The 17,768-nt window shown below is 35.7% G+C and overlaps 1 protein-coding gene across 1 annotated transcript in view; it reads right to left on the reverse strand.

Annotated features, from left to right (window-relative positions):
• The window catches only part of KCTD8 (potassium channel tetramerization domain containing 8), a 239,019-nt gene that overhangs the window by 93,727 nt on the left and 127,524 nt on the right, over positions 1–17,768 (reverse strand). The gene's annotated exons all lie outside the window — the stretch shown is intronic.

Genomic DNA, 17,768 nt, shown 5'->3' on the forward strand with positions numbered 1-17,768 from the left:
TGCTAGCCAAGGAAGAACCATGGTTCGATCCCCCGGTGTCCCATATGATCCCCTCAAGCCAGAGGCAATTTCTGAGCGCTTAGCCAGGAGTAACCCCTGAGCATCAAATAGGCGTGGCCCGAAAAAACAAACAAAACCAAAATCATTTTAGATTTAGAATCCATGATTCCAATATATTGGATTCATAATGATAATACCTTTAAAATTTAGTGTCAATTCAGTAGAATTTCAATTTATCTGGAAAAATCTAATATCTTATTTACCATCAAATGTTCATGTGTTTGATAGGTGAAGGCAAAGTTCATGCAGCCAAAATCAACTTCAAAGGACAAATGAAAGGATAAAAAAAGAAAACAAATGTTCAAAGTATAATAAATTAATAATGAAGTATTTACAATCTTCCAGATATTAATTTACTTACAATATGAACTTATACTGCTTTGATAGCTTTCATAGTTTAGCTATATGTAATGTAACTAAAGAGTTATGCCAGCACCTTTTTTTTTTTGTGGTTTTTTGGGCCACACCCAGTGACGCTCAGGGGTACTCCAGGCGATGCGCTCAGAAATCACCCCTGGCTTGGGGGATCATATGGGACTCCAGGGTATCAAATCAGGGTCCATCCTAGGTTAGCGCAAGCAAAGCAAATGCCCTACCACACCTGTGCCACCACTTTGGCACCTATGCAGCACTTTATAACAATCTCAAAATATGAATTCTCAAAGTATCAAAAACAATAAAAAACAAACCCAATATTGTCTACTTTATTGTTTTCTGTACTTTATTATCACATGTTGCTAAGTTATTAGTGATAACTTTAGGCATGGTAGGTCTATGGAATTATCACTTTAAAAAGAAACCCATTAAAAACACCAGATTATTGATCTGTAGAATATATGAGATAACTTATAAAGAAACAGTTTATCTCTTATCTTCCTGGGAAGAAAACAATTTCAAAGACCAAGCTCAGGTCAAAGTATTTCTTTTCTGACCCCATTTGTCAAAGGAAGTCATGTGACTTTTCTTTTTTGGCACTACTTAATAACACTGTTCTAGCAGTTTCTTAAAATTGCAAAAATCTTTGACAATATTCAAGTGTATTACTAGCTTTTGAATATCCTTTTACTTACCAAAATAACTAAAACAAATCAATAGGGTTATTTTTACTTCTCCTACCACTTAATTTTTCTGTCAAAGTAACTAGTAACATTCTCTTTATATTAAGTACCAACCAGGTTAATGAAAAATGACTAATTTTATTACTAAGAATTAGCAAAACAAATGAGATGCTCTAGGAAGTATTCCGAAAATAAAATCAAAGTTATTTTTTTATTTCATTTTGCTCCACTACTTTGAATACTTTCGTCTTGCTTTGGGCCCATAACTGGTGGTACTTGGGACTTATTCATGGCTGCGTGTTCACTCTTGATGAATTGTAGGAACTATATGGAATGCTGGGGACAGCTACATGCAAGGACAGTGACCCTGCCTGTTGTATTCTCTTCAGCCCCACCACTACTTTGAACTAAGAAAAATTTAATAGATATCAAGCTGTAGAAGTCAACAGAATAATAACAATAATTTTCTCCACTTTCTAAAATTTCTCTATGAATATATATGGTTAATATATATTACAATCCCATGACATGTACCAAATGTGTATTCAAATCTTGTCCTCTACTGCTGAAATGGTGGCCTTAATTTTTGGGTGAAATCTTTATATTTATGTACATAATTTGAGGTTGGGTTTAATTTAAAAAAGATCTATTATAATTACCATAGAAAATAAGATGTATTTCTATAGATAGCTTAGATAAAATTTCTTTTTCCAAAATATATTGTCATGTTTAAATATATGTTAACATGATGAGTTTAGTTAGAGAAATAACTACATTTTGGAATTGTTCTAATAATGATAATTGTATGAGGGAAATGGAGAGCCTGTTTAGGAGTACAGGCAGGGGTCGGGTGGGGGAGGAGGGGAACTTGGGACATTGGGTGATGGGAATGTTGCACTGGTGATGGGGTGGTGTTCTTTACATGACTGAAACCCAAACACAATCATGTATGTAATCAAGGTGTTTAAATAAAATAAAAATAAATAAATAAAATTATACATACTAAAAAAAAGAAATAAAAAAAATAAAAAATCTTACCTATTCTGTAATGTTTTTAAAATGAGTAAATTGAGGCTAAAATAACTTAAATAAATTCACATTGGCACAGCTAAATTAGAACTTTAGAGATTCCACAGAAGGGAGGTCACTTTGAGGTAACTTCATTCGATGCCCCAATCCTTTCAAAAATATGCTAACCTCAGCTAAATAGCTAGTGAATTTGTCTTCATGTACCTGCATCTATATCAACCAATATGTACTACATCTCAATACTTACCTGTCAAAGATTTATTATTGCAATAGAGTTGAATTTATGGATCACATTTTTATATGAAGTGATTTTGTTTTCTAAAATAGGCATCTATTCATACCTTAATTTAGAAAATATGTGTCCAGTCCTCTTTCTTATATATATTAACTGCAAATAACTCAAGGTGTTGATATATCTGATTCCAGCAACTTCTACTGGACTCTAATCTGAACAAATGAATGTGGATGATTATTAAAACCTGGTATATTTCTGGTTTATTTATTTAGTATTTATTTACTGGTTTATTTTACTGGAATATTTAAAATATTCCTTGTTTCTCCTTCTGTATATTGATATCAAAGAATCCTAATTTGTACATATAATGACTTACTATTCTGTCCAATGATAATAATAGAAAATATGATTTTTCTATCATTTAATTGGTCAGGAAACTTGGTCGAAATTATTGTTTAAAATGTACAAGCAGGGAAAAGATTGAGAGCAGCTATAGTGAACCTTGCACTAAACTGAGCACTTCAATAATACTGCAAAGGTATTAAATATTATCAATAATAAGTCTTATTTACCACAGAAGAGGTAGAAATTTCTCTTTGACTTTTCAGTATTATCTGCATGAGGAATGACTGATTGTGCTTAGGATGGTATATAGTACTGTGGTTTGAATCCAGTTGGCTATATTAAAGGCAAAAAACTTACCCCTGTACAATATCTCTTGCCCCCAAAATTTACTTTAGCTGAGACCTTTTTTCTTAAGTTCAGGTTAATATAGCCAACATTTTTATATCTTAACAGTTCCAGGGGCCGGAGCAGTGGCACAAGCAATAGGGTGTCTGCTTTGCATGCTGTAACCTAGGGCAGACCGCGATTTGATCCCCTGGCATCTCATATGGTCCCCCATGCCAGGACCAATTTCTGAGTGCATAGCCATGAGTAACTCCTGAGCATCACCGGTTTTCCCCCACCCAAAAAAAAAAAAAACCTACACAATTCTAATTTCTATCATTCTTTTTTTCAAAATCAGTGTCAACTCTATTCTACCAATTGTTCAGGCCAAATTTTATATCAGTTGAGCATATTTATTATAAATTTCTGTTGACTCTATCTTTAAAATATATTTATAATTGACTAATTATCATCATTTATAATGTTCCATTCATTTTTACATGTAAAGTAATGTAGCACTCTAATAACATAAAATGTTCAATGTTTCTATGAGTCTTTGGTTAAAGAAAAAGAGAAAATATAAGAAAGAAAAGATGGAGGACACAATCTTATAAAGCTTTTAGGTAACAGTAAGTTGCTTAGATGTTATCTTACCATTACAAAAAATTGATGTATTACTTTACATAGAAAAGAGACACAATCTGTTCTGTTTAAGAATAAATCTAACTTAAAAGAAGAATGAATGCATAGGAAAAAAATTAAAGAAACAGAAGTATCCCAAATGAGACATCTCAATAAATACAGGAAAGATAATGGTGTGAAATTATATGGAAAGAAAGTAAATTGAGGATAGTGGTAGAGAACACAGGCTTGCTGTTAGCAGAATGAAGATAAGGAAGAGAAAATCATGTTCTTATCTTCAGCAATCTCATATATGCTAATGATATTTACTAAGTCAAAGGAGACTCATTTCATAGAATTTAATGTATCTTCAAACTTAGAAGATTTTCTCATTTAAATTTTCTATAAATTTAACTATTAAGCCTGCATAAATTACATAAAATATATATTTAGAGGATAGAGCATGGCTAGTGATAGATGTATTAAATATTTCCGAGAAAAGGTCAAGATGATAGAGCTCAAAGGAGAGAGCTGATGTTATGTAGTCGAAGTTGGATCTGAAACACCACATAAACAGTTGAATACCTTTGCGTATAATACTCTGGTGACCAGCATTAATGATACAAACAGTGATACAAACACTGAAGGGCTAAGGCTCACTTAACATACTATACAACAGGGAGAAGCCCCCACACCTCCTGGAGTATGGCTTCAGAGGCTTCTATTTTTCTCATTCTCAGGAAAATAAAATTCATCCATGGACTCAAGTGCCAACTCAATTTTTAAATGCATCTACTCATTGATACACTTTTTTATTTTGACTCAGAGCAACATTCGTTGGGTATTTATCTGCTGGTATTGATTCTGGCATCTGTGGCAAAGAAACAGCATCTAATCTAGAATGAATAATTTGTGTCCTTATGTTTCCACATTGAATTCTTCCTTTCACGGCAGTCATTGCTAATAGATCAATGTATCTTTTCTTGTTACTCCAACAGTGACCTCAAAATCACTCCCATAGGCAGTATTTTTGGCTGCTGTTGTGAATCAATAGAAGCTATAAACTTGATCCTTCCAACTCAAAATATGTTGGTTGAATACTTATTATGTTTTTGCATCTATAAAGTAGGTCTAAATTTCTATGCATATAATTTTAAAACAAAATCACAAATACTATTTAAAAAAATGAAGCATTGAATTCATCGAAAGCACAGAAAAGGGCACGTGGCAGGGATTAAATTGAAAGAAAATGGTGCTTTCTTGACAATAGCCCTTTAGTTCTATAGATATTATGTTTCTCTATTATTTTTTTCAGGCTAAATGTCCTCAGTATCTTCTAGATCATATGCTAAAATTGTAAAAGCATTTTAGAAGAAATTTTAAATCCTTTTCTATGTCAAAAGCATTTAATAATTATACTCGATTGCCATTAGAACACAGTTGAAAATGGCAATGTTATGCTATCAAAGTATAAATCAAAAATTATATACTCAGTCAAGTGTTCCTTCATCTCTAATCAATAGATACTGATAGCTATGCCAGTGATTAGGTCACTTAACCTCAAAAGTTTCTCTTTTAAAACTTTAAAGCATACAAGTAAATCTAGTTAAACAAGTGATTATTCAGAATAGCTCAATAATGGAAAATGGTGATGAATCATAACCAACTGATGTGAGAATTGATCAATTCAAATATGGAAATAAAGTGTAATTTTTCAAACGTGGTGGTTGTTTTTCTTTTTACCTCACACAGAGTCAGCAGAAACTGTAATTTTAGCAGTCAACTCTTAATGCCAAGTTCCTATGCTTAAGGTCATTTTCTTAAATTTACAGGTAAATTTTTGTTTTACTGTAGAAATAGTGTAATTCAACTCTTCCTTTGGCTTTACTTCTAACCCTTTCTTTCTAGTACACTGAAGCAAAGCTACAAACATATTTTTATTATTATTTGCATTATATCACTTTACCTTTATGTTATTTCTTTATTACTAGCGACTTAACATTTTTTTTATTCTGTACATAGACACAGATGCAGTAGAACATTCAGTAGAACAGATGCAGTAGTACATTCAGAGAAGTTGTGTGATGATTGCTGTTTGTGAATCATATCTTATGAATCTTTAAGTTTTCTTATGTGCAGATATTTTGTTCTTTAAAATACAGTGTTTTATCATTCAAATCAGTAGGATCAAAAATGAAAGGGGAGACAATACAACAGAACCCCAAGAAATACAACATATCATGAGATCATACTCAGTTAGGCTAGAGAACCCAGTAGAAATCGACAGATTCCTGGAAAATTACCATCTTCAGAGACTGGAAAAGTAAGAGCTACAAAGCCTAAACAGACCAATCACTTCAGAGAAATTGAAGATGTAATTAAGAAACTCCCTAAGAACAAAACTCCAAGCAGATGGATTTAGAGGTGAATTCTATCAAACATTCTGAGAAGACTTCCTGTCACTTTTCCACAGGCTCTTCCAAACCATCGAAAAAAAAACAGGAATTCTCCCCAACTCCTTTTATGATGCCAATATCACACTCATTCCCAAAGAAGGCAAAGATGCCACCAAGAAAGAAAACTATAGACCAATCTCACTAATGAACATAGATGCAAAGATACTCAACAAAATCTTAGCAAACCGAATCCAGCACCTTATCAAAAATATCATACACCATGACCAAGTGGGATTTATCCCAGAAATGCAAATTGGTTTAACATATGCAAATCAATCAACATCATACATCTCATCAACAACAAGAAAGACAAAAACCACATGACCATATCAATCGATTAAGAGAAGGCATTTGACAAACCCTTTCATGTTGAAGACACTCAGCAAATAGGGTTAGAAGGAACCTTCTTCAAGATAGTTACAGCAATCTATGAAAAGCCCACAGCCAACATTATCCTTAATGGAGAAAAACTAGAAGCATTTCCACTAAGGTCAGGAACTAGGCGAGGCTGTCCATTCTCTCCACTCTTATTCAATATAATCTTAGAAGTCCTTGCAATAGCAATCAGACAAGAGAAGGGAATCAAAGGGATCCAAATTGGAAAAGAGGACCTCAAACTATCTCTTTTTGCAGAAGATATGATGATATACATTGAAAACTCTAAAGAGTCCACAGTAAAACTCCTAGAAACAATTAACCATTACAGCAAAGTGGCTGGTTACAAAGTCAATACACAAAAGATGGTAGTGTTTCTCTATACAAATAATGAAGCTGAGGAGAGAGAGATTAAAAATACAATTCCATTTAAAATAGTTTCAAAAAATATCAAGTACCTGGGAATCAACCTTACAAGGGAAGTGAAGCACCTATACCAGGAAAATTTCAAAACACTTCAGAAAGAAATTGAAGAGGATCTAAGGAAATGGAAGAACATCCCATGCTCATGGGTAGGTAGAATCAACATAATCAAAATTACTATCCTACCCAAACTTCTATATAAATTTAATGCAATCCCCATCCAAATCTAGGCATCATTCTTTCAATACTTAGAACAATCAATCATAAAATTCATCTGGAACCACAAAAGACCCAGGATAGCCAAGCAGATACTGAAAAATAAGAAGTTGAGTGGCATCTCTTTACCTAACCTGAAGCTATATATAAAGCCATAGTGATCAAAACAGCATAGTAGTGTAACAAAAACAGAGCCTCAGTCCAGTGGGTTAGAACAGAATTTCCAGACATAAATCCCCAGATATACAGTCAACTAATATTTGACAAAAGAGCCAATAACTTGAAATGGAACAAAGAAAGTCTCTTCAACAAATAGTGTTGGTACAACTGGAAAACTGTCTGTAAGAAACTGAAAATTGACCTCACTCCTTATACAAAAGTCAATTCAAAATGGATTAAAGACCTTGAAATTAGATCAGAGTCTATTAAGTTTATTGAGAAAAATAGGCAGAATACTCGAATACCTATATATTAAAAAAGTCTTTGAGGATGGAACACCAATGGCAAGGATTTTAGCATCAAACATAAACAAATGGGATTACATCAAACTAAGAAGCTTCTGCATGGCGAAGGAAACCCAACTTAAAACAAGAAGACAGATAACTGAATGGGAAAAAATGTTTGCACTCAGCACATCAGATAAAGGACTGCTAACCAGAATATACAAAGCACTCAGGTCTCCAAGGAAGACCGAAACATGGCCAACAAACACATGAAAAACATGCTCACCTTCACTCATCATTAGAGAGATCCAAATCAAGACAACAATGAGGCACCAACTTACACCAGTGAGGATGGCTCACATCAAAAATAATGAGAACAATCTCTCTTGGCAGGGATGCGGTATGAAAGGCACTGTCATAAACTGCTGGTGGGAATGCTCCCTAGTCCAACACCTATGGAGAACTGTCTGGAGAGTGCTCAAGGAACTCAGAATTGAGCTGCCATTTGATCCAGTAATCGATCTCCTAAGCATCTACCCCCAAGTCGGAAGGACATTTATCCAAAGGTATGTGCATCCCACTATTTATTGCAGCACTGAGTATAATAGCCAAGTCTTGGAACCAACCTCAATGTCCAACAACAGATGAGTGAATCATTAAGATGTGGTATCTATACACAATGGAATACTATATGGCAGTCAGAAATGATACAACCACAGACTTTGCAGCAATGTGGATGGACCTAGAACATATATTAAATGAAGCAAGACAAAAAGTAAACACAGAATGATAGCACTATTCTGAAGTACATAGAATATACACCAGATATACAACCAATACCCCACAATTAAATAACAGGGTGAAACAGGATAGAAACCTCAGACACTGTAATAATCACCATATACTGAGATGTAGAGCCCAAAACAAAAGGGAGATAAATAACACAAAGCCTGACTACACATTATATCATAAAGAAACAAGCAACAACAGAAACAGCAGCATAGAGAGAACAGGTATGCAATTATGGTTTTACTACAAAGGCCCATAATAATTTACTAGGGATCTTATACTGGATTACAGGTAAAGATTATGACAGGAAATCACTGAGTCCAACAGAAACACTTCAAAATATTATATTCAAATGCCTTAACCTTACCACATTTAAAATAACCTCTCCGTTTTTCTGTCCATAGTGGTTCCTGGATACAAAGTGTGAACATCCTATGGTGGTACGTCAGTGCTCAGTCACACGAGGCACCATACTCTGCTTGAGTCATGAAAATGGCCGTATAAAACTCTTTAACATACCATTTATCTCTAGATTATGCCTTCTTTTAGAACCTGAAGCACATGACCTGCCAGATCACCAAAGCAAAAATCAAGAACTACAAATTTCTACCACAGGGCATAAGCATCAAACATGTTCAACCAAACTAAGATGCCCTTGCTTTTATACCCTCTCTTCTCATTACTTTGTATTTTTATTCTTGTTGGTATTTGATTCTTGGTTTGCTTTGTTTTTCCTAATCTCTCTTCTTGTCTCCCTCTTCCTCCACCTTCTCCTCTTCACTATCATCAATTCAATTTATGTCAAATAAAAACCACATGGTTACCTCCTCTATAGGAAAAGAAAGCTGACATATAGGGTGCTGTGGACAAAACTGAAAAGGGTAAACACCTATATAGATAGACCTCACTAACACAGTGGTCAGTACTCAAGAAACAAAACCTATACATACCCAAAAGTTGATCTATTAGTTTCCTTTCCTTACAAGTACTATACTTTGTACTCAGCGCACCTTTTGCCCTCCACACCTCTCTACATTAATATACACCTAAGTTAGCTTCTTCTATATGTTTATATGTGGGCAGGAGCACACAGAGATAGGAAGCCTCCTTAAGGGATAAACCTGAACTACAAACAACCCATACCTATACCCTATATACCCCTCCTAAATACTATTCCCTCTCCCTCCTCCAGAAATCCGACTATTCCTTCACGCCTCAATCCCACCCCCATTATCCCCACCACACTATAACTCTTCACCCTCAGTTCTTAATCCAGTAGGCATTAAGACCGACTTCCTATCCCATCGAGCCAGTACCCACTACCCAAATGAAGAGAAACCCACTCAAACTCTCACCTCATTCCCGGCAAGAAAATACAACCAACACCCGGACTGACCCATGCACTGTGGACCTCCTAATCACCTCTCCCTAATGTGGACTGTGGCTTGATATTGCAACTAGCTCCAAAGGACCCCCACTGCAAGAACTTTACCCAAGACCTCCCTGCCTGGACCCCACACCTCACAAGGAAATCTCAAAAGACAATGGGGAAGCCTATACTCTCATCATAAGTATAGACCTATATAACACAATCTCTTATCCTGTTTCTACCCAAATGTAAAGTGATCTCCTGTATCACTTTCTCCCTTTTACTTTGTTTTGTTTTTTTTTTCTTTTTTTTATTCTTGTTAGTTTCTTTGTTTGTTTGTTTTTGTTTTGTTTTGTTTTAGTTTTTGTTATTTGATTTGATTTGTTTTTGCTTCTTTTGGGTTACTCCTGACGGCACTTGGAGGGTGCTCCTGGCTCTATGCTTGGAGAATGCCCCTGGTGGGCATGGGGGACCATGAGGGATGCTGGGATCTGAGCCACAGTCCTTCTACAGGAAGGACAGATGCCTTGTCTCCATGCTATCTCTCGCGGCCAAACTTTATTCCTTTAATTACGTTTTTTACTTAATCTATTTTTTAAAGAAATTTTTTCCCTTTAGATATGTATGAGCATATATATTCTTAGTTTTTGTCAGGTGTCTGTTTTCTTTTCTCTCCACCCCCAAATCCACCAGCAATATAATGTAGCACTACTTCCTCCTGCAAAGACATATTAAACAAAGGGGAAATTGTATGTGTAAAAACAAGCTCTTATCTACTAGGGATAAGAATGCATACTTGTGGGCCGGGCGGTGGCGCTGGAGGTAAAGGTGCCTGCCTTGCCTGCGCTAGCCTAGGATGGACCGCGGTTCGATCCCCCGGCGTCCCATATGGTCCCCCAAGAAGCCAGGAGCAACTTCTGAGCGCATAGCCAGGAGTAACCCCTGAGCGTCACAGGGTGTGGCCCAAAAACCAAAAAAAAAAAAAAAAAAAAGAATGCATACTTGTTTACAACACAGGGACATCTCCCATCCTGAACGTATGTCATGTGAAAACAACTTAGGTTCCAGGGAACTAGACACCGACTGTCCAGCCTTGACTCCTGGATCACAGACATAGAAACGACAGAGTTCTCCGTAACAGCTCCAGGAGCCAAATCCTCTCCAGGGCATTCACAAGGCTGCTCTGACGCTAACAAGTACCATTTCTAAATTGATAACTTGACAATTAGAAAATGGGAACAACTTGATCTGAGAGCAAGTTGTCCTTCCTCATCAGCTAACTATAAGACAAAATCAGAAAACATGTCACCCTTTGATCTGTGCAAAAGCCAAGAACGTTATATGCACAGATGACTGGTTGTTAAAACCAGGACTGAACAGTACGCATCCAGGGACCAACAACAACAGGAACAGAAAGCTCTAGCCTAGCTTTTGGTCTACGATCTATTCAACAAACAAAATCTCCAATTCCAGAGGTCCGACTGAGACAACCACAACTGAACGGGTCTTCCGGAAACAACGAAAGACCTTATCCCAGGCTCCATCCTAGGAGCAACATAATGACCAAGACCACCAGCTACAGAAGATGGATTAAAACGACACTGAAGAAGCATAACTGCTAGAACCACAAAGACTTCATCATAAGCTCCAATCCTTGAGCTGCACAGTCACCTAGATATCTAGATACAGAGGTCTGACTTTGCCATCCAAGACCAAGCAGAAGTCTTCCATACACCACAAAAGCACCAAGGGGAGAGTAAATGATCATGCAAGGAATCTATAGTTAATTCCATGACAGTATACATCAGGGATGGAGAAACCCTGTATCTCCTAGGCCAAGGGACTTCCTTCTATAATATCCCTAATAGTTACTTTGCCTATGCAGGGGGAAAAAGAAAAGAAAAAAAAAAGCACAAAACAATCATTTTTCCACAGATTTATTTATTGATTGATCGATTTTTTGACGTCTCTATTTTGGTGTAGAGATTGAAGATGATATCTCCAATTTTATTTTATTTTATTTTATTTTATCTTTCTCTTTCTTTTTGCACTCCAGCATGATTTGATTTCAGAAACGAGACTATTGTGAGGTGCCTGTCTTTATTGCTGTAGTGCTCACTGTATATTTAATTTGATATTTCTTTCTGTATTGCTGTGGTGTTTCAATTACCTTTTTCACATCCTCTCTCAAACTGAGGTTGAAAGCCACTACAAGGACTCCTCCCATTTTCAGTGTATTTGATTTCTTTTCTTTTCTTCTTCTTTTTTTTTGTACACCAATCTATTGCTTTTCTTTCCTTTAAACAAAACCACATAACTCAATTTATCTAGCTCTGCTTCTTAAATAGAGAGCGAAACAAGGGAGGATACCAGGACCAAACCAATATATATATATATATATATATATATATATATATATATTATCATCATCTCCATTGATTTTTTTCTACACATTTTTGTTTTATACTTATAAAGTATAAATAAATATTAAATAACCTCCAGACCCCTCAGGAATGATACATGAGTATGCCAGAAACAGAGCTGCATGTGTACCTCTACCAAAAAAAATGGCCTCAGAGGAAGAGCTGACAGCCCTGCATGACAATAGGAAATAGTTCCCTAGAGACTTCTCCTGAACTTGCTTCCTGATAGTCATTCTGACAGTCGTGATGTGAAACTCATTCCCTCGGCTGACAGAACTTCTCTTAAGAATTAAAAATAACTATCTGTTGAATTCATACCCATAGAATCTGTCTTTGAGTGACACATAAAGCTTATCTTAAAAAGATGTGAGATTTCTGCTCCAAATAACTCCCCGAATCCAGAACAGAATCGCACAAGAAATTAAATATGAAAAAGATAATTATGAAAAAAAGGCAAATAAAGTCAGAAGTTAAGGAACCTTGGTAAAAGCTTTTTGTCTCATAAAAATTGACAGCCTGCAAAAAGAACAAATGGCAAAAACACATAGAGTCGTAGGATGAAGTATAGCCAATTTCCAGTGCAATAAAATCTAAAAAGTTTATTTTATTACCTTTTTTTAGACAAAATTCAAATAAAAATTTTGAAAGCCACAATTTGCTAGAGACAAACCATTTTAGTGGTGCCAAGGGTTATATGTGTTTTTTTTTGTTGTTGTTGTTGTTGTTGTTGTTTTTGGTTTTTGGGTCACACCCGGCAGCTCCCAGGTCCTGGTTCTACACTCAGAAATTGTTCCTGGCAGGCTTGGGGGACCTTATGGGATGCCAGGATTCGAACCATCATCCTTCTGTATGCAAGGCAAATGCCTTAGTTCCATGCTATCTCTCCGGCCCCGTATGTGGTCCTTGGGATAAAACCTGTCAACTATGTATAAGGCAAACTGCCAGAATAGTTCGTTCAAGAGAAGTGAAAGGAGTTGGGAAGATGGAACGACTGTCAGTGGGAGAGGCTCTCCTAGGCACTATTCCCTACTTAGTCTTTAATTTTTCTTAATTTGCTATGCATTTGAGCTAGAAATAACAACATTTGGGCTGGAGCGGTGGCATAAGCAGTTAGTCATCTGCCTTGCTTGCTATAGCCTAGAACAGACAGCAGTTTGATTCCCCAGCATCCCATATGATCCTCCAAGTCGGAGCAATTTCTGAGTGCATAGCCAGGAGTAACCTCTGAGTATCACATGGTGTGGCCCAAAACCAAAAGAAATTACCAATGTTTATTATATCATGAATTTACCAGGAATCTCTTCTATCTCTCCATTTTAGAAAGCTACCCCCCCACAATATATATGGAAAACTATCAAGGCTAGTAACTGTGTCATTGAAAGATAAGTGCTCCTAAAATTTTTATTTAATCCTGGAATTATGCTTGCAAAAATTCTCTCTGTTCCACTTCAAAAGAAAGTGTTCTTCCTTGTTTTTATTTAATATGTTGAGCCTATGATCAAATTTTTGCATTCAGTAAGTCTTTCTTTGAGTAGCAGTGCTCTCATTTAATAAAGATTCAGAATATTCTACTAAAATTTAAAGTGAGGTAATAATTGGTGTGTTTTTATTTCCTCTTGCATAAAACTTTATAGGATAATTTAAGGACAACTGATTCATTTATTTTAAATATGTAGAGAGAATCAATGCTATTCAAAATTGCCAGGTATAGTTAAAATTGCTTTGCATTATAATTAAGTTTTCCTACTTATGTTTAAATTAGAAGAAATTATAGTCCTTTTAAAATCTGGTATTTATTAGAGACAGTTTCCATTTCAGTTTTCTTATCTTGATTTTTATTGCAAGTAATATATTGTAAAGTACCTTCCAAAATAGGTCTAATTCTATCTTGTTTTCAAGAGAAGAACATATTATACTCATATTTTTACAAAATTATCCCTATATTGTCATATTTTTATCAATAATAATTTATTTGAAACAGTATTTGAATAAATTATTATAAAAATAAATCACAATAATATTGTAATAATTAACTTATTATTATTATTATTATTATTATTATTATTATTATTATTATTATTATTATTATTGGTTTTGCAGTCACATCTGGAAATGCTCAGATCTGTGCTTAGAAATCACTCCTAGCAGGCTCAGAGGACCTGAGGATGCTGGGATTCAAACCATTTTTGGTTCTTGGTTGGCTGCTTGCAAGGCAAACGTCCTACCACTATGTTATCTCTCCAGCCCCTAAATTATTGTCATATGTACTAAGTAGCAGAAAAGTAAAGACTTTTGTGCCTTTTCTGAATACTCAATCTAAACTAATGCAACAGTCTTAAATGTTTAAAATGTGGTCATAAGAAGTCTGCAAAAGTTTTAATTTATTTATTTTGTTGGACTCCTAAATAGTACTTGGAGGGTTCAGAGACATTTACAGCAGTATTTGACCAAATAGGGCCTGAAATCAATGCTCAGGCCTAGCCGTACTGGGGGCCATCATTGTTAAAATCAAAAGTGTTCAAGGGGCTATATATACAAAATCAAGTATGGACCTGACATAAGCTTTCAAAACTTACACCCCTAAGCCTTGATTAGGTTCCCAGCCCAGCAAAGCTCTTTAAATTGGTAAATTGTCTGCAGAAAGAGTATAAGTTCCTATATCTTGTTTGTAAAACAGACCAAAAATTCAGGATAAAATCAATACTTCAGTTTACAAAATCAAATGACAAAACATCATACCACTCCTAGGGATAACTCTAGAGACACAAAAACTCAATACAAGAATGCTCTCTGTATGCCTATATTCATTGAAATGCTATTTACAATCGCCAGAACCTGGAAACATCCCAGATGCCTCACAATAGATGAGTGGCTAAAGAAACTGTGGTACATATGCATAATAGAATACTATGCAACTGGTAGGAAAATTATTCATGAAATTTGCCTATATATGGGTGGACTGAGAGACTATCATGCTGAGTGAAATAAGTAAGAGGGACAGAGATAGACACAGAATAGTCTCACTCATCTTTGGGATTTAAGAAAAAGAAGACAGCATGGTAATAATATCTAGAAACAATAGAGATGAGGGCTAGAAGGGACAGCCCACGATATGATGCTTAAATAAGAAGTGGTGAATGCAGGTAGAGAAACAGTACATTAACAACTATCATGAGTCAGAGAAATAGGAAGCCTGTCTTGAAGACAGAAGACAAACAGGGGATGGGGGGAGGAAAAATGGGGGGCACTAGTGGTGGGAAGGTTGCACTGGTGAAAGGGAGTATATTTTTATGACTGGAACCCAAAGAAAAACATGCTTGGAATCATGGTGTTTAAATAAATATATTATTATTATAAAAATAATTAAAAAATAAAATGCACATAGATGTCACTTAAAGACAAGATTACAACTTGTAGGAGAAAAATATAATATATATTAAATAACTCATATAACCCTGATCAGTTGACTGAAATGCAGCTGTTCAGAAAAATAAAGTCATAAAATTAGCTTATACAGTGATGAATATGGAAAGTATCATGCTGGGCAAAATGAGTCAGAGGGAGAGGGATATACAGAATGTTCACACTCACCTTGGGGATATATAAATGATAGTATAGTAATAATATCCAGAAAAAGTAGAGATGATGACCAGAAGGGAGGAAGCTTGCCACAAGTAGAGGGGTAGGGCAGTTAGGGTAGAGAGGGGACTGCTATGATAATGATAGTTGAAAATTACCACCATGGACAAGAACTGGGTGCTGAAAGGAGACAAAGTGATATTCATGATAACCCTTCAGTTAATAGACAGAGTGAGAGAGAGAGAGAGACAGAGAGACAGAGAGAGACAGAGAGACAGAGAGAGAGACAGAGGCAGAGAGATAGAGAGACAGAGAGAGAGACAGAGAGAGACAGAGAGAGAGACAGAGAGAAAGACAGAGAGAGAGAGACAGAGAGAGAGAGAGACAGAGAGAGAGAGAGAGAGAGAGAGAGAGAGAGAGAGAGAGAGAGAGAGAGAATATATGCCCTAAAGGCAGGCAAAAGGGAGGTGGGAGGGAAATGGGATATTGGTGGCAGGAATTGTGTACTGGTGAAAGATTCACTGCAAGGCAAACATCCTGCCTGCTGTGCTATCAATCTGGCCCCTTTTTATGGCAGGTTTTTTAAGAAAGACATCAGACCTTGGTTCGATACCTGGCTTCCCATACGGTTCCCCAAGCCAGGAGCGATTTCTGAGCACATAGCCAGGAGTAATTCCTGAGTGTCACAGAGTGTGACCCAAAACCCCAAAATTAAACAAAAAAATGTTTATCCAAGCAAATGTTGAGCATATAAAACAATTGTAATGCCTTACCTGTAAAAGTTAACAAATGCTACAAAGAATCTAGAAGAAAATGTTAAAATTAAAGGTGGAATCCTTTCTAACTGAACCACATAACTTGAACCATCTTGTTCTGTCTCACAAATTGAGGGGGAAATAATAGAGGGTACCAAGACCAAACGTTGTAGAAACATTGTGTAGAAATAAAAAATGATCAGACTTAAACACCAAATCCAAGGCCAACTACAACAGAATCAATACCCAATCTACAACAAGCTAGACACAGAAGGGACCACTTACACTAGCAGTCCGGGGGCAAAGAAGGGGGTATGGGATGCATGCTGGGAATAGGGATGGAGGGAGGACAACACTGGTGGTGGGAATGCCCCTGATTCAATGTCACTATGTACCTAAAATTTTACTGTGAAAAATTTGTAATCCACTTTGGTCAAAATAAAAATTATTATAAAAAATAAACGTGGAATTTTTTAAAATTTAAAATTACAAAATATTTATTTTTTAACAATAATATAAAAACATGTTAATTATATGCTTCAGTCAAGCAACTTTTCTTATTTAAAAATGTGTGAATAAAGAATAGAAGATAATAGAGCATGCATCTTGCAACCTACAAGGAAGTCAAAATTAATTTTAGAAAGTTCATTCAGTCAAAGAGGAGAAAAGAATTGCAATATAACTTACAATATATTTGCATATACAAATACATGCATAATTTAAATACATATATACATATTTGCATATACACATAATTTACAAAATATGTTATAGACACAGAACATCAGACTATTAATAATAAAATTAATTAGAAATTAAAAGGGGATGTTCATAAGCTTTAATATTGAAATTTGGCAAATGATTATAAAAATATTATTAAGTGCATTGACACAAAAAATACAGAAAACAAATGATACTTTAAAACGTGCACCATGGGTTAAGAACATGATTAAGGCCGGAGTGGTGGCGGTAGAGGTAAGACATCTGCCTTGCAAGCGCAAGCCTAGGATGAACAGCAGTTCCTGATCCCCCAGCGTCCCATATGGCTCCCCCAAGCCAGGAGCAATTTATGAGTCCATAACCAAGAGTAACCCCTGAGAATCAACGGGTGTAACCCCCCCAAATAAATGAACATGGATTAAATCATTTGTCTTATACTTGCCCAGCTTCAATTTAATTTCCGGCACCCCAAGCACTGCAGGAGTGAACTCTGAGCAAAGTAGCAGAAGTAATCACTAGGCATTGCAATGTATAGCCCCAAAATCAAG

This window comes from Suncus etruscus, chromosome 16 (genome assembly GCF_024139225.1).
Source record: "Suncus etruscus isolate mSunEtr1 chromosome 16, mSunEtr1.pri.cur, whole genome shotgun sequence".
Lineage (NCBI taxonomy): Eukaryota > Metazoa > Chordata > Mammalia > Eulipotyphla > Soricidae > Suncus > Suncus etruscus.